Below are 15,956 nucleotides of genomic sequence, written 5' to 3'. Positions count from 1 at the left end.
TGCAATTTCTGTGTTTCATCGTCAATAAGAGAATCCAAGGTATACAGTAAACCTTAAGTGCAGCATTGGAATCTAAAACTGGACTCACAGGAGAGGTATAAATCAAAGGAAATTAGAGTGTCTGTCCTCTTGTACTTAAGTCGGCATTGTGCCTTTTGTAATAAATTCGGATGCAATTTCTGTGTTTCATCGTCAATAAGAAGGTCCAAGGTATACAGTAAACCTGAAGTGAAGCATCGGAATCTAAAACTGGACTCACAGGAGAGGTTCAAATCATAGAAAGTTAAAGTGTCAGTCCTCTGCTACTTACGTCGGCATTGTGCCTTTTGTATTAAATTCGGATGCAATTTCTTTGTTTCATCGTCAATAAGAAGGTCCAAGGTATACAGTAAACCTGAAGTGAAGCAACGGAATCTAAAACTAGACTCACAGCAGAGGCTCAAACCATAGAACGTTTGAGTGTCAGTCCACTTGTATATAAGTCGGCATTGTGCCTTTTGTATTAAATTCGGATGAAATGTCTGTGTTTCATCGTCAATAAAAAGGTTCAAGGTATACAGTAAAACTGAAGTGAAGCATCGGAATCTAAAACTGGACTCACAGGAGAGGTGCAAATCAAAGAAAGTTAGAGCGTCAGTCATCTTGTACTTAAGGCTGCATTGAGCCTTTTATATTAAATTCGGATGCAAATTCTGTGTTTCGTCGTCATAAGAAGGTCCGAGGTATACAGTAAACCTGAAGTGAAGCTTCGGAATCTAGAATTGGACTCACAGGAGAATTTTAAATCATAGAAAGTTAGAGTGTCAGTCCTCATGTACTTAAGTCGGCATTGTGCCATTTGTATTAAATACGGATGCAATTTCTGTGTTTCATCGTCAATAGGAAGGTCCAAGGTATACAGTAAACCTGAAGTGAAGCATCGGAATCTAAAACTGGACTCACTGGAGAGATTTAAATCAAAGAAAGTTAGAGTGTCGATCCTCTTGTACTTAAGTCGGCATTGTGCCCTTTGTATTAAATTCGGATGCAATTTCTGTGTTTCATCGTCAATAAGAGAATCCAAGGTATACAGTAAACCTCAAGTGCAGCATCGAAATCTAAAACTGGACTCACAGGAGAGGTATAAGTCAAAGGAAGTTAGAGTGTCTGTCCTCTTGTACTTAAGTCGGCATTGTGGTTTTTGTAATAAATTTGGATGCAATTTCTGTGTTTCATCGTCAATAAGAAGGTCTAAGGTATACAGTAAACCTGAAGTGAAGCATCGGAATTTAAAACTGGACTCACAGGAGATTTTCAAATCATTGAAAGTTAAAGTGTCAGTCCTCTACTACTTACGTCGGCATTGTGCCTTTTGTATTAAATTCGGATGCAATTTCTGTGATTCATCGTCAATAAGAAGGTCCAAGGGATACAGTAAACCTGAAGAGAAGAATCGGAATCTGAAACTGGACTCACAGGAGAGGTTCAAATCATGGAAAGTGAAGGTGTCAGCCCTCTTGTACTTAAGTCGGCATTGTGTCTTTTGTATTAAATTCGGATGCAATTTCTGTGTTTCATCGTCAATAAGAGAATTCAAGGTATACAGTAAACCTCAAGTGCAGCATTGGAATCTAAAACTGGACTCACAGGAGAGGTATAAATCAAAGGAAGTTAGAGTGTCTGTCCTCTTGTACTTAAGCCGGCATTGTGCCTTTTGTAATAAATTAAGATGCAATTTCTGTGTTTCATCGTCAATAAGAAGGTCCAAGGTATACAGTAAACCTGAAGTGAAGCATCGGAATCTAAAACTGGACTCACAGGAGAGGTTCAAATCATAGAAAGTTAAAAAGTCAGTCCACTACTACTTACGTCGGCATTGTGCCTTTTGTATTAAATTCGGATGCAATTTCTGTGTTTCATCGTCAATAAGAGAGTCCATGGTATACAGTAAACCTCAAGTGCAGCATCGGAATCTAAAACTGGACTCACAGGAGAGGTATAAATCAAAGGAAGTTAGAGTGTCTGTCCTCTTGTACTTAAGTCGGCATTGTGCCTTTTGTAATAAATTCGGATGCAATTTCTGTGTTTCATCGTCAATAAGAAGGTCCAAGGTATACAGTAAACCTGAAGTGAAGCATCGGAATCTAAAACTGGACTCACAGGAGAGGTTCAAATCATAGAAAGTTCAAGTGTCAGTCCTCTACTACTTACGTCGGCATTGTGCCTTTTGTATTAAAATCGGATGCAATTTCTGTGTTTCATCGTCAATAAGAAGGTCCAAGGGATACAGTAAACCTGATGAGAAGAATCGGAAACTGAAACTGGACTCACAGGAGAGGTTCAATTCATGGAAAGTGAGAGTGTCAGTCCTCTTGTACTTAAGTCGGCATTGTGTTTTTTGTATTAAATTTGGATGCAAATTCTGTGTTTGATCATCAATAAGAAGTTCCAAGGTATACAGTAAACCTTAAGTGAATCATCGGAATCTACAACTGGACTCACAGGAGACGTTCAAATCATAGAAAGTTACAGTGTCAGTCCTCTGGTACTTAAGTCGGCATTGTGCCTTTTGGATTAAATTCGGATGCAATTTCTGTGTTTCATCGTCAATAAGAAGGTCCAAGGGATACAGTAAACCTGAAGTGAAGCATCGGAATCTAAAACTGGTCTCACAGGAGAAGTTTAAATCAAAGAAAGTAAGAGTGTCTGTCCTCATTTACTTAAGTCGACATTGTGCTTTTGTATTAAATTTGGGTGCAATTTCTGTGTTTCATCGGCAATAAGATGGTCCAAGGGATACAGTAAACCTGAAGTGAAGCATCGGAATCTAAAACTGGACTCACAGGAGAGGTTCAAATCATAGAAAGTTAGAGTGTCAGTCCTCTTGTACTTAAGTCGGCTTTGTGGCTTTTGTATTAAATTCGGATGCAATTTCTGTGTTTCATTGTCAATAAGAGAGTCCAAGGTATACAGTAAACCTGAAGTGAAGCATCGGAATCCAAAACTGGACTCACAGGAGAGGTTCAAATCATAGAAAGTTAGAGTGTCAGTCCTCTTGTACTTAAGTCTTCATTGTGCCTTTTGTATTAAATTCGGATGCAATTTCTGTGTTTCATCGTCAATAAGAAGGTCCAAGGAATACAGTACCCTTGATGTGAAGCATCGGGAACAAAAACTGGACTCACAGGAGAGGTTCAAATCACAGAAAGTTAGAGTGTCAGTCCTCTTGTACTTAAGTCGGCATTGTGCCTTCTGTATTAAATTCGGATGCAGTTTCTGTTTTTGATCATCAACAAGAAGGTCCAAGGTATACAGTAAACCTGAAGTGAAGCATCGGAATCTAAATCTGGACTAACAGGAGAGGTTCCAATCATAGAAAGTTAGAGTGTCAGTCCTCTTGTACTTAAGTCGGCATTGTGCCTTTTGTATTAAATGCGTATGCAATTTCTGTGTTTCATCGTCAATAAGAAGGTCCAAGGTATCCAGTAAACCTGAAGTGAAGCATCGGAATCTAAAACTAGACTCACAGGAGAGGCTCAAACCATAGAAAGTTCGAGTTTCAGTTCTCTTGTACTTAAGTCGGCATTGTGCCTTTTGTATTAAATTCGGATGCACTTTCTGTGTTTCGTCGTCATAAGAAGGTCCAAGGTATACAGTAAACCTGAAGTGAAGCTTCGGAATCTAGAATTGGACTCACAGGAGAATTTTAAATCATAGAAAGTTAGAGTGTCAGTCCTCATGTACTTAAGTCGGCATTGTGCAATTTGTATTAAATTCGGATGCAATTTCTGTGTTTCATCGTCAATAGGAAGGTCCAAGGTATACAGTAAACCTGAAGTGAAGCATCGGAATCTAAAACTGGTCTCACTAGAGAGGTTTAAATCAAAGAAAGTTAGAGTGTCGGTGCACTTGTACTTAAGTCGGCATTGTGCCCCTTGTATTAAATTCGGATGCAATTTCTGTGTTTCATCGTCAATAAGAGAATCCAAGGTATACAGTAAACCTCAAGTGCAGCATCGGAATCTAAAACTGGACTCACAGGAGAGGTATAAATCAAAGGAAGTTAGAGTGTCTGTCCTCTTGTACTTAAGTCGGCATTGTGCCTTTTGTAATACATTCGGATGCAATTTCTGTGTTTCATCGTCAAAAAGAAGGTCCAAGGTATACAGTAAACCTGAAGTGAAGCATCGGAATCTAAAACTAGACTCACAGGAGAGGCTCAAACCATGGAACGTTAGAGAGTCAGTCCTCTTGTATATGAGTCGGCATTGTGCCTTTTGTATTAAATTCGGATGAAATGTCTGTGTTTCATCGTCAAGAAGAAGGTCCAAGGTATACAGTAAAACTGAAGTGAAGCATCGGAATCTAAAACTGGACTCACAGGAGAGGTGCAAATCAAAGAAAGTTAGAGCGTCAGTCCTCTTGTACTTAAACCTGCATTGTGCCTTTTATATTAAATTCGGATGCAATTTCTGTGTTTCGTCGTCATAAGAAGGTCCAAGGTATACAGTAAACCTGAAGTGAAGCTTCGGAATCTAGAATTGGACTCACAGGAGAATTTTAAACCATAGAAAGTTAGAGTGTCAGTCCTCATGTACTTAAGTCGGCATTGTGCCATTTGTATTAAATTCGGATGCAATTTCTGTGTTTCATCGTCAATAGGAAGGTCCAAGGTATACAGTAAACCTGAAGTGAAGCATCGGAATCTAAAAGTGGTCTCACTGGAGAGATTTAAATCAAAGAAAGTTAGAGTGTCGGTCCTCTTATAGTTAAGTCGGCATTGTGCCCTTTGTATTAAATTCGGATGCAATTTCTGTGTTTCATCGTCAATAAGAGAATCCAAGGTATACAGTAAACCTCAAGTGCAGCATCAAAATCTAAAACTGGACTCACAGGTGAGGTATAAATCAAAGGAAGTTAGAGTGTCTGTCCTCTTGTACTTAAGTCGGCATTGTGCCTTTTGTAATAAATTCGGATGCAATTTCTGTGTTTCATCGTCAATAAGAAGGTCCAAGGTATACAGTAAACCTGAAGTGAAGCATCGGAATCTAAAACTGGACTCACAGGAGATTTTCAAATCATTGAAAGTTAAATGTCAGTCCTCTACTACTTACGTCGGCATTGTGCCTTTTGTATTAAATTCGGATGCAATTTCTGTGTTTCATCGTCAATAAGAAGGTCCAAGGTATACAGTAAACCTGAAGAGAAGAATCGGAATCTGAAACTGGACTCACAGGAGAGGTTCAAATCATGGAAAGTGAAGGTGTCAGTCCTCTTGTACTTAAGTCGGCATTGTGTCTTTTGTATTAAATTCGGATGCAATTTCTGTGTTTCATCGTCAATAAGAGAATCCAAGGTATACAGTAAACCTCAAGTGCAGCATTGGAATCTAAAACTGGACTCACAGGAGAGGTATAAATCAAAGGAAGTTAGAGTGTCTGTCCTCTTGTACTTAAGTCGGCATTGTGCCTTTTGTAATAAATTCGGATGCAATTTCTGTGTTTCATCGTCAATAAGAAGGTCCAAGGTATACAGTAAACCTGAAGTGAAGCATCGGAATCTAAAACTGGACTCACAGGAGAGGTTCAAATCATAGAAAGTTAGAGTGTCAGTCCTCTTGTACTTAAGTCGGCTTTGTGGCTTTTGTATTAAATTCGGATGCAATTTCTGTGTTTCATTGTCAATAAGAGAGTCCAAGGTATACAGTAAACCTGAAGTGAAGCATCGGAATCCAAAACTGGACTCACAGGAGAGGTTCAAATCATAGAAAGTTAGAGTGTCAGTCCTCTTGTACTTAAGTCTTCATTGTGCCTTTTGTATTAAATTCGGATGCAATTTCTGTGTTTCATCGTCAATAAGAAGGTCCAAGGAATACAGTACCCTTGATGTGAAGCATCGGGAACAAAAATTGGACTCACAGGAGAGGTTCAAATCACAGAAAGTTAGAGTGTCAGTCCTCTTGTACTTAAGTCGGCATTGTGCCTTCTGTATTAAATTCGGATGCAGTTTCTGTTTTTGATCATCAACAAGAAGGTCCAAGGTATACAGTAAACCTGAAGTGAAGCATCGGAATCTAAATCTGGACTCACAGGAGAGGTTCCAATCATAGAAAGTTAGAGTGTCAGTCCTCTTGTACTTAAGTCGGCATTGTGCCTTTTGTATTAAATGCGTATGCAATTTCTGTGTTTCATCGTCAATAAGAAGGTCCAAGGTATCCAGTAAACCTGAAGTGAAGCATCGGAATCTAAAACTAGACTCACAGGAGAGGCTCAAACCATAGAAAGTTCGAGTTTCAGTTCTCTTGTACTTAAGTCGGCATTGTGCCTTTTGTATTAAATTCGGATGCACTTTCTGTGTTTCGTTGTCATAAGAAGGTCCAAGGTATACAGTAAACCTGAAGTGAAGCTTCGGAATCTAGAATTGGACTCACAGGAGAATTTTAAATCATAGAAAGTTAGAGTGTCAGTCCTCATGTACTTAAGTCGGCATATTGCCATTTGTATTAAATTCGGATGCAATTTCTGTGTTTCATCGTCAATAGGAAGGTCCAAGGTATACAGTAAACCTGAAGTGAAGCATCGGAATCTAAAGCTGGTCTCACTAGAGAGGTTTAAATCAAATTAAGTTAGAGTGTCGGTGCACTTGTACTTAAGTCGGCATTGTGCCCCTTGTATTAAATTCGGATGCAATTTCTGTGTTTCATCGTCAATAAGAGAATCCAAGGTATACAGTAAACCTCAAGTGCAGCATCGGAATCTAAAACTGGACTCACAGGAGAGGTATAAATCAAAGGAAGTTAGAGTGTCTGTCCTCTTGTACTTAAGTCGGCATTGTGCCTTTTGTAATACATTCGGATGCAATTTCTGTGTTTCATCGTCAAAAAGAAGGTCCAAGGTATACAGTAAACCTGAAGTGAAGCATCGGAATCTAAAACTAGACTCACAGGAGAGGCTCAAACCATAGAACGTTAGAGAGTCAGTCCTCTTGTATATGAGTCGGCATTGTGCCTTTTGTATTAAATTCGGATGAAATGTCTGTGTTTCATCGTCAATAAGAAGGTCCAAGGTATACAGTAAAACTGAAGTGAAGCATCGGAATCTAAAACTGGACTCACAGGAGAGGGGCAAATCAAAGAAAGTTAGAGCGTCAGTCCTCTTGTACTTAAATCTGCATTGTGCCTTTTATATTAAATTCGGATGCAATTTCTGTGTTTCGTCGTCATCAGTAGGTCCAAGGTATACAGTAAACCTGAAGTGAAGCTTCGGAATCTAGAATTGGACTCACAGGAGAATTTTAAACCATAGAAAGTTAGAGTGTCAGTCCTCATGTACTTAAGTCGGCATTGTGCCATTTGTATTAAATTCGGATGCAATTTCTGTGTTTCATCGTCAATAGGAAGGTCCAAGGTATACAGTAAACCTGAAGTGAAGCATCGGAATCTAAAAGTGGTCTCACTGGAGAGATTTAAATCAAAGAAAGTTAGAGTGTCGGTCCTCTTGTAGTTAAGTCGGCATTGTGCCCTTTGTATTAAATTCGGATGCAATTTCTGTGTTTCATCGTCAATAAGAGAATCCAAGGTATACAGTAAACCTCAAGTGCAGCATCAAAATCTAAAACTGGACTCACAGGAGAGGTATAAATCAAAGGAAGTTAGAGTGTCTGTCCTCTTGTACTTAAGTCGGCATTGTGCCTTTTGTAATAAATTCGGATGCAATTTCTGTGTTTCATCGTCAATAAGAAGGTCCAAGGTATACAGTAAACCTGAAGTGAAGCATCGGAATCTAAAACTGGACTCACAGGAGATTTTCAAATCATTGAAAGTTAAATGTCAGTCCTCTACTACTTACGTCGGCATTGTGCCTTTTGTATTAAATTCGGATGCAATTTCTGTGTTTCATCGTCAATAAGAAGGTCCAAGGTATACAGTAAACCTGAAGAGAAGAATCGGAATCTGAAACTGGACTCACAGGAGAGGTTCAAATCATGGAAAGTGAAGGTGTCAGTCCTCTTGTACTTAAGTCGGCATTGTGTCTTTTGTATTAAATTCGGATGCAATTTCTGTGTTTCATCGTCAATAAGAGAATCCAAGGTATACAGTAAACCTCAAGTGCAGCATTGGAATCTAAAACTGGACTCACAGGAGAGGTATAAATCAAAGGAAGTTAGAGTGTCTGTCCTCTTGTACTTAAGTCGGCATTGTGCCTTTTGTAATAAATTCGGATGCAATTTCTGTGTTTCATCGTCAATAAGAAGGTCCAAGGTATACAGTAAACCTGAAGTGAAGCATCGGAATCTAAAACTGGACTCACAGGAGAGGTTCAAATCATAGAAAGTTAGAGTGTCAGTCCCCATGTACTTAAGTCGGCTTTGTGGCTTTTGTATTAAATTCGGATGCAATTTCTGTGTTTCATTGTCAATAAGAAAGTCCAAGGTATACAGTAAACCTGAAGTGAAGCATCGGAATCCAAAACTGGACTCACAGGAGAGGTTCAAATCATAGAAAGTTAGAGTGTCAGTCCTCTTGTACTTAAGTCTTCATTGTGCCTTTTGTATTAAATTCGGATGCAATTTCTGTGTTTCATCGTCAATAAGAAGGTCCAAGGAATACAGTACCCTTGATGTGAAGCATCGGAAACAAAAACTGGACTCACAGGAGAGGTTCAAATCGCAGAAAGTTAGAGTGTCACTCCTCTTGTACTTAAGTCGGCATTGTGCCTTCTGTATTAAATTCGGATGCAGTTTCTGTTTTTGATCATCAACAAGAAGGTCCAAGGTATACAGTAAACCTGAAGAGAAGCATCAGAATCTAAAACTGGTCTCACAGGGGAGGTTCAAATCATAGAAAGTTAGAGTGTCTGTCCTCTTGTACTTAAGTCGGCATTGTGCCTTTTGTATTAAATTCGGATGCAAATAATGTGTTTCATCGTCAATAAGAAAGTCCAACGTATACAGTAAACCTAAAGTGAAGCATCGGAATCAGAATCTGGACTCACAGGAGAGGTTTAAATCAAAGGAAGATAGAGTGTGTGTCCTCTTGCACTTAAGTCGGAATTGTGCCTTTTGTAATTAATTCGGATACAATTTCTGTGTTTCATCGTCAATAAGAAGGTCCAAGGTATTCAGTGAACCTGAAGTGAAGCATCGGAATCTGAAAAATGGACTCACAGGAGAGGTTCAAATCATAGAAGGTTAGAGTGTCGGTCCTCTTGTACTTAAGTCGGCATTGTGCCTTTTGTATTAAATTCGGATGCAATTTCTGTGTTTCATCGTCAATAAGAAGGTCCAAGGTATACAGTAAACTTGAAGTGAAGCATCGGAATCTAAAACTGGACTCACAGGAGAGGTTCAAATCATAGAAAATTGAAGTGCCAGTCCTCTACTACTTACGTCGGCATTGAGCCTTTTGTATCAAATTTGGAAGCAATTTCTGTGTTTCATCGTCAATAAGATGGTCCAAGGTATACAGTAAACCAGAAGTGAAGCATCAGATTCTGAAACTGGACTCATAGGAGAAGTACAAATCATAGAAAGTTAGAGCGTCAGTCCTCTTGTACTTAAGTCGACATTATTCATTTTGTATTTAATTCGGATGCAATTTCTGTGTTTCATCTTCAATACGAAGGTCTTAGGTATACTGTAAACCTGAAGTGAAGCATCGGACTCTAAAACTGGACTCACAGGAGAGGTTCAAATCATAGAAAGTTAGAGTGTCAGTCCTCTTGTACTTAAGTTGGCATTGTGCCTTTTGTATTAAATTCGGATTCAATTTCTGTGTTTCATCGTCAATAAGAAGATCCAAGGTATACAGTAAACCTGAATTGTAGCATCGGAATCTAAAAATGGACTCACAGGAGAGGTTCAAATCATAGAAAGATAGAGTGTCAGTCCTCTTGTACTTAAGTCGGCATTGTGCTTTTTGTATTAAATTCTGATGCAATTTCTGTGTTTAATCGTCAATAAGAAGGTCCAAGGAATACAGTAAACCTGAAGTGAAGCATCGGAATCTAAAACTGGTCTCACAGGAGAGGTTCAAATAATAGAATGTTAGAGTGTCAGTCCTCATATAATTAAGTCTGCATTGTGCCTTTTGTAATAAGTTCCCATGCAATTTCTGTGTTTCATCGTCAATAAGAAGGCCCAAGGGATACAGTAAACCTGAAGTGAAGCATCGGAATCTAAAAGTGGACTTACAGGAGACGTTCAAAACATAGAAACATAGAGTGTCAGTCCTCTTGTACTTAAATCTGCATTGTGCCTTTTGTAACAAATTCGGATGTAATTTCTGTGTTTCATCGTCAATAAGAGCGTCCAAGTTATACAGAAAACCTGAAGTGAAGCATCGGAATCTAAAACTGGACTCACAGGAGAGGTTCAAATCATAGAGAGTCAGAGTGTCAGTCCTCTTGTACTTTAGTTTTCATTGTGCCTTTTGTATTAAATTCGGATGTAATTTCTGTGTTTCATCGTCAATAAGAACTTCCAAGGGATACAGTAAACCTGAAGTGAAGCATCGGAATCTAAAACTGGGCTCACAGGAGAGGTTTAAATCAAAGAAAGTAAGAATGTCTGTCCTCTTGTACTTAAGTCGGCATTGTGCCTTTTGTATTAAATTCGGATGCAATTTCTGTGTTTCATAGTCAATAAGAAGGTCTTAGGTATACTGTAAACCTGAAGTGAAGCATCAGAATCTAAAACTGGTCTCACAGGAGAGGTTCAAATCATAGAAAGTTAGAGCGTCAGTCCTCTTGTACTTAAGTCGGCATTGTGCCTTTTGTATTAAATTCGGATGCAATTTCTGTGTTTCATCGTTAATAAGAAGGTCCAAGGTATACAGTAAACCTGAAGTGAAGCATCGGAATCTGAAACTGGACTCATAGGAGAAGTTAAAATCATAGAGAGTTAGAGTGTCAGTCCTCTTTTACGTAAGTCGGCATTATGCCTTTTGTATAAAATTCGGATGCAATTTCTGTGTTTCATAGTCAATAAGAAGGTCTTAGGTATACTGTAAACCTGAAGTGAAGCATCAGAATCTAATACTGGTCTCACAGGAGAGGTTCAAATCATAGAAAGTTAGAGCGTCAGTCCTCTTGTACTTAAGTCGGCATTGTGCCTTTTGTATTAAATTCGGATGCAATTTCTGTGTTTCATCGTTAATAAGAAGGTGCAAGCGATACAGTAAACTTGAAGTGAAGCATCGGAACCTAAAACTGGACTCACAGGAGAGGTTTAAATCAAAGAAACTTAGAGCGTCTGTCCTCTTGTACTTAAGTCGGCATTGTGCCTTTTGTATTAAATTTGGATAAAATTTCTGTGTTTCATCGTCATTAAGAAGCTCCAAAGTATATAGTAAACTTGAAGTGAAGCATCGGAATCTAAAACTGGTCTCACAGGAGAGGTTCAAATCATAGAAAGTGAGAGTGTCAGTCCTCTTGTACTTAAGTCGGCATTGTACCTTTTGTATTAAATTCGGATGCAATTTCTGCATTTGATCATCAATAAGAAGGTCCAAGGTATGAACTAAACCTGAAGTGAAGCATCGGAATCTAAAACTCAACTCACTGGAGAGGTTAAAATCATACAAAGTTATAGTGTCAGTCCTCATGTACTTAAGACGGCATTGTGCCTTTTGTATTAAATTCGGATGCAATGTCTGTGTTTCATCGTCAATAAGAAGGTTAAAGGTATACAGTAAACATGATGTGAAGCTTCGGAATCTAAAACTGGACTCACAGGAGAGGTTCAAATCATTGAAAGTTAGAGTGTCAGTACTCTTGTACTTAAGAGGGCATTGTGACTTTTGTATTAAATTCGGATGCAATTTCTGTGTTTCATCGTCAATAAGAAGGTCCAAAGTATACAATAAAACTTAAGTGAAGCATCGGAATCTAAAACTGGACTCACTGGAGAGGTTTAAATCAAAGAAAGTTAGAGTGTCTGTCCTCTTGTACTTAAGTCGGCATTGTGCCTTTTGTATTAAATTTGGATGCAATTTCTATGTTTCATCATCAATAGGAAAATCCAAGGTATACAGTAAACCTGAAGTGAAGCATCGGAATCTAAACTGGACTCACTGGAGAGGTTTAAATCAAAGAAAGTTAGAGTGTCTGTCCTCTTGTACTTAAGTCGGCATTGTGCCTTTTGTAATAAATTCGGATGCAATTTCTGTGTTTCATCGTCAATAAGAAGGTCCAAGGTATTCAGTAAACCTGAAGTGAAGCATCGGAATCTGAAAAATGGCCTCACAGGAGAGGTTCAAATCATAGAAAGTTAGAGTGTCGGTCCTCTTGTACTTAAGTCGGCATTGTGCCTTTTGTATTAAATTCGGATGCAATTTCTGTGTTTCATAGTCAATAAGAAGGTCCAAGGAATACAGTAAACCTGAAGTGAAGCATCGGATTCTGAAACTGGAATCATAGGAGAATTTCAAATCATAGAAAGTTAGAGTGTCAGTCCTCTTGTTCTTAAGTCGACTTTATGCATTTTGTAATAAATTCGTATGCAATTTCAGTGTTTCATCGTCAATAAGAAGGTCTTAGGTATACTGTAAACCTGAAGTGAAGCATCGGAATCTAAAACTGGACTCACAGGAGAGGTTCAAATCATAGAGAGTTAGAGTGTCAGTCCTCTTGTACTTATGTCGGCATTGTGCCTTTTGTATTAAATTCGGATGCAATTTCTGTGTTTTATCGTCAATAAGAAGGTCCAAGCAATACAGTAAACCTGAAGTGAAGCATCGGAATCTAAAACTGGACTCACAGGAGAGGTTTACATCAAAGAATCTTAGAGTGCCCGTCCACTTGTACTTAAGTCGGCATTGTGCCTTTTGTATTAATTTCGGATGCAATATCTGTGTTTTATCGTCATTAAGAAGGTCCAAAAGATACAGTAAACCTGAAGTGAAGCATCGGAATCTAAAAGTGTACTCACAGGAGAGGTTCAAATCATAGAAAGTGAGAGTGTCAATCCAGTTGTACTTCAGTCGGCATTGTGCCTATTGTAATAAATTCGGATCCAATTTCTGCTTTTGATCATCAATAAGATGGTCCAAGGTATGCAGTAAACCTGATGTGAAGCATCGGAATCTAAAACTCAACTCACTGGAGAGGTTCAAATCATAGAAAGTTATAGTGTCAGTCCTCATGTACTTAAGTCGGCATTGTGTCTTTTGTATTAAATTCGGATGCAATGTCTGTGTTTCATCGTCAATAAGAAGGTTAAAGGTATACAGTAAACATGAAGTGAAGCATCTGAATCTAAAACTGGAGTAACAGGAGAGTTTCAAATCATAGGAAGTTAGAGTGTCAGTCCTCTTGTACTTAAGTCGACATTGTGCCTTTTGTATTAAATTCGGATGCAATATTTGTGTTCCAACGTCAGTAAGAAGGTCCAAGGTATACAGTGAACCTGAAGTGAAGCATCGGAATCTGAAACAGGACCCACAGGAGAGGTTCAAATCATAGATAGTTTGAGTGTCAGTCCTCTTGTACTTAGGTCTGCCATGTGCTTTTGTATTAAATTCTGATGCAATTTCTGTATTTCATCGTCAGTAAGAGGGTCAAGGTATAAGTAAACCTGAAGTAAAGCTTCGGAATCCAAAACTGGTCTCTCAGGAGAGGTTCAAATCATTGAAAGTTAGAGTGTCAGTCCTCTTGTACTTAAGACGGCATTGTGACTTTTGTATTAAATTCGGATACAATTTCTGTGTTTCATCGTCAATAAGAAGGTCCAAGGTATTCAGAAAACCTGAAGTGAAGCATCGGAATCTGAAAAATGGACTCACAGGAGTGGTTCAAATCATAGAAGGTTGGAGTGTCGGTCCTCTTGTACTTAAGTCGGCATTGTGCCTTTTGTATTAAATTCGGGTGCAATTTCTGTGTTTCATCGTCAATAAGAAGGCCTTAGGTATACTGTAAACCTGAAGTGAAGCATCGGAATCTAAAACTGGACTCACAGGAGAGTTTCAAATCATAGAAAGTTAGAGTGTCAGTCCTCTTGTACTTAAGTCGGCATTGTGCCTTTTGTATTAAATTCGGATGCAATTTCTGTGTTTCAACGTCAGTAAGAAGGTCCAAGGTATACTGTAAACCTGAAGTGAAGCATCGGAATCTAAAACTGGACCCACAGGAGAGGTTCAAATCATAGAAAGTTTGAGTGTCAGTCCGCTTGTACTTAGGTCTGCATTGTGCTTTTGTATTAAATTCTGATGCAATTTCTGTATTTCATCGTCAGTAAGAGGGTCCAAGGTATACAGTAAACCTGAAGTAAAGCTTCGGAATCCAAAACTGGTCTCACAGGAGAGGTTCAAATCATTGAAAGTTAGAGTGTCAGTCCTCTTGTACTTAAGACGGCATTGTGACTTTTGTATTAAATTCGGATGCAATTTCTGTGTTTCATCGTCAATAAGAAGGTCCAAGGTATACAGTAAACCAGAAGTGAAGCATCGGAATCTAAAACTGGACTCACCGGAGAGGTTTAATTCAAAGAAAGTTAGAGTGTCTGTCCTCTTGTACTTAAGACGGCATTGTGCCTTTTGTAATAAATTCGGATACAATGTCTGTGTTTCATCGTCAATAAGAATGTCCAAGGTATTCAGAAAACCTGAAGTGAAGCATCGGAATCTAAAACTGGACTCACAGGAGAGGTTCAAGTCATAGAAAGTTTAAGTGTCAGTCCTCTACTACTTACGTCGGCATTGAGCCTTTTGTATCAAATTCGGATGCAATTTCTGTGTTTCATCGTCAATAAGAAGGTCCAAGGTATACAGTAAACCTGAAGTGAAGCATCGGATTCTTAAACTGGACTCATACGAGAAGTTCAAATCATAGAAAGTTAGAGTGTCAGTCCTCTTGTATTTAAGTCGACATTATTCATTTTGTATTAAATTCGAATGCATTTTCTGTGTTTCATCTTCAATACGAAGTTCTTAGGTATACTGTAAACCTGAAGTGAAGCATCGGAATCTAAAACTGGACTCACAGGAGAGGTTCAAATCATAGAAAGTTAGAGTGTCAGTCCTCTTGTACTTAAGTCGGCATTGTGCCTTTTGTATTAAATTCGGATGCAATTTCTGTGTTTCAACGTCAGTAAGAAGGTCCAAGGTATACAGTAAACCTGAAGTGAAGCATCGGAATCTAAAACTGGACCCACAGGAGAGGTTCAAATCATAGAAAGTTAGAGTGTCAGTCCGCTTGTACTTAAGTCGGCATTGTGCCTTTTGTATTAATTTCGGATCCTATTTCTGCGTTTGATCATCAATAAGATGGTCCAAGGTATACAGTAAACCTGAAGTAAAGCTTCGCAATCCAAAACTGGTCTCACAGGAGAGGTTCAAATCATTGAAAATTAGAGTGTCAGTCCGCTTGTACTTAAGACGGCATTGTGACTTTTGTATTAAATTCGGATGCAATTTCTGTGTTTCATCGTCAATAAGAAGGTCCAAGGTATACAGTAAACCAGAAGTGAAGCATCGGAATCTAAAACTGGACTCACCGGAGAGGTTTAATTCAAAGAAAGTTAGAGTGTCTGTCCTCTTGTACTTAAGACGGCATTGTGCCTTTTGTAATAAATTCGGATACAATGTCTGTGTTTCATCGTCAATAAGAATGTCCAAGGTATTCAGAAAACCTGAAGTGAAGCATCGGAATCTAAAACTGGACTCACAGGAGAGGTTCAAGTCATAGAAAGTTGAAGTGTCAGTCCTCTACTACTTACGTCGGCATTGAGCCTTTTGTATCAAATTCGGATGCAATTTCTGTGTTTCATCGTCAATAAGAAGGTCCAAGGTATACAGTAAACCTGAAGTGAAGCATCGGATTCTTAAACTGGACTCATACGAGAAGTTCAAATCATAGAAAGTTAGAGTGTCAGTCCTCTTGTATTTAAGTCGACATTATTCATTTTGTATTAAATTCGAATGCATTTTCTGTGTTTCATCTTCAATACGAAGTTCTTAGGTATACTGTAAACCTGAAGTGAAG

Source organism: Schistocerca americana, chromosome 2 (assembly GCF_021461395.2).
Source record: "Schistocerca americana isolate TAMUIC-IGC-003095 chromosome 2, iqSchAmer2.1, whole genome shotgun sequence".
Taxonomy (NCBI): domain Eukaryota; kingdom Metazoa; phylum Arthropoda; class Insecta; order Orthoptera; family Acrididae; genus Schistocerca; species Schistocerca americana.
Note: the sequence above shows the minus strand (reverse complement) of the source record.